The 2,817-nt window shown below is 41.1% G+C and overlaps 1 pseudogene; it reads left to right on the forward strand.

The window, feature by feature from the left end:
* The first annotated feature begins 1,683 nt into the window (after nucleotides 1–1,683).
* LOC141955729 (prokineticin receptor 2 pseudogene) lies at nucleotides 1,684–2,420 on the forward strand (annotated as a pseudogene).
* Nucleotides 2,421–2,817: the final 397 nt, after the last annotated feature.

Raw genomic sequence — 2,817 nt, forward strand, 5'->3', positions numbered from 1 at the left:
TTAGCTGGGTCACCTGGACTGAATGCCCATGGGCACCTGGTACTTTTGAGTACATCCTCCAGGGCAGTTTCATCCAAACTCAGCTCATGTGCTCCAGGACCCCTCCACAGTAACATCCCAAGTGTGGTAAGCAAGGACAGTCAGGAAAACCTCCCTCAACTCTCTTGCAGAGATTTACCCCATCCAGCCAAATGTCCTGCTGAGCAGATACGCATACTTATGAATGCATACACATACATCGTCCCACAGCCTTGTTTCCACAGGGCCCAATCTAAAAACATTCATTTATCAGCTCCACAATGAGGCTGACTAATTCTGCTGTCCCTTAACATCTAGCCTGCACCCAGAGCGATGAATAATTCATCTGCTTCCAAGATCTGGCTGATAGAAAGCACTCCTGGCCTTCCAGCTTATTTTAGAATTAATAGGTCCTGTGGATGCTATCTATGTATAGAACATATACAGATAGAAAAGCCTCTGAATGAATAAGGAATTTCACTGAAACAATTCTTTGTGTTAAACACAATTGTATTGGGATCTCTGGAGTGCCTCGGATAAAAATCTCCTTTTAGCACAAGTATCCTAATCTTTCGGGACAGCGTACTCTAATATAAGTCCTTCTTACATCTATAGCATCTTAAAAAATAAACCTCCTCAAATTCCAACCAAACAAAAAATTAACCAGAGTGAATTCCATTTGGTCCTACCCCTTCTGAACTGAATTGAGGAAAATTGATGGATCTTGAAAGTAATATACTTTTATTTCTCCTCAGTCCTTTGTGAAACACTTCAGTGCACCCACAGCTTTACAGTCATAACGAGTCATAAAACTCAAGTTTTATGGTTTGGCCTTAACAAAGCATATTTAAGGTTAATTAGCAATAGTCGCCTCCAGCAGACAAAACAAAAATTTGCATGGGCGGAAAATGGATACACAGTCCTTTGTTGGTGGCTTGAAAGCATGCTCACCTGTAACCATTAGCATCAGCTTTGGCTCTTTGCACCCATGGAATAGCCAAGAAAATAATAAAAACACTGCTACATATATTTGATCTCTTGGTTAAAAAAAAAAAGCATATTTAAATAGTTCTCTGCCTAGGGAAAACCTTTTCGTGTTTCGATGTGTTTGTCTTTTTACCTGCACCTGGCCAGGTGTATATTACTGCATGTTTCAAACTCTCATTTGAACACGTGCTGCCCACCAAAGAACTTCCAGATGCTGTGTCACGGCATGTCCTCGATACGACACCGTGTGTTGTGCTAGGTCCTGCAAACACATTTGTCAGTAATAGGAAAGCTCCCTCTCTTTCTCCTCTTCCAGTCTTTCCATAACTCCCAGACATGTGATCTGTGTTAACAAGCTTACGACGCAAAATTGCAACTTTTTCAGTTCAATCTTGTAAACAGGAGGGAGTTGGACTGAGGTCTTAAAACGATCCCCAGACACCCTAATGCATGCTCAGATTTTCAGATTGCCAAGTACCCACCCTCCTAACAAACCCTTCAGCCCCTTGCTCCAGAGTTTCTGCCCAGATTTAGGAACTCAGCTCTAGGCTCTTACTTTGGAAAATTTTCTTAACTCTCCTCATAGACAAGTTGGCTAGGCTCTCTCTTTTATCAACTACAGCAATTCCCTTCTGCCTAATTCTGACCACTTGTATTTGGAATTGTGTTCTGACTAAGTGTCTTCAGACTTCATTTTGGATGTATTTGTCTGTTCCAGGTATCTGGCCATTGTTCACCCACTGAAACCACGCATGAATTATCAAACAGCAACCTTCATAATCGCCTTGGTCTGGACTGTCTCCATACTTGTAGATATTCCATCTGTGTATTCTGCTACTGAAACGGTGTTATTTATAGTGAAAAACCAGGAGAAAATATTCTGTGGTCAGATTTGGCCAGCTGACCAGCAGATGTACTACAAATCATACTCCCTCTTTATCTTTGGCATTGAATTTGTTGCACCTATCATTGTGATGACCTTGTGTTACGCCAGGATATCACGGGAGCTCTGGTTTAAAACCGTACCAGCATTTCAGACAGAACACATCAGAAAGAGGCTTCGATGCAGAAGAAAAACTGTTATGGTACTGATGTGCATCCTGACTGCCTACGTTCTCTGCTGGGCACCCTTCTACGGCTTTACAATTGTCCATGACTTTTTCCCCACCATCTTCGTGAAAGAGAAGCATTATCTTACTGCTTTTTATATAGTTGAATGCATTGCTATGAGTAACAGCATGATAAACACCATGTGTCTTGTAACTGTAAAAAATAACACCATGAAGTATTTCAAGAAGATCATGTTACCGAGATGGAGATCGACATATAATGGAAGCAAATCTAGCTCTGATTTCGACCTGAGAACAAGTGCAATGCCAGTCACAGAGGAGGTAGACTGCCTAAAACTGAAATAAATTTTCTGCAGTTTGAATCTCACATATTTCGGAGAGGGGCTAAAGAGGAAATAATGCCTTCTCAGAAGCTTCTCTCTTGTCTGTGGGAATACCCACCGTTGGTGAGAGCCCTCTAAAAGCAGCCTACTATGTATTTCCACCAGAACTCTTTTCACTGGACTGCTGTATAACCCCGTAACTCTGACTGATGCTGTGCTTCAGTTCACCCACCTGTAAATCTGGGAGGTAGATACTCATTTTACAGTTGTTTAAAATTTAAGATGAACAAAAAAAAAAAAAATCTATGAATGCATTAAAGCATACTACAATGATGTAAGAGTTGATTGCTGATCCTAGCAATGATGCCTCTTTGTTTCTTCTTAAGAGAAATCTCTTAACCCCTTGGAGCTTATCTTTT

This window comes from Athene noctua, unplaced genomic scaffold (assembly GCF_965140245.1).
Source record: "Athene noctua unplaced genomic scaffold, bAthNoc1.hap1.1 HAP1_HAP1_scaffold_504, whole genome shotgun sequence".
NCBI lineage: Eukaryota > Metazoa > Chordata > Aves > Strigiformes > Strigidae > Athene > Athene noctua.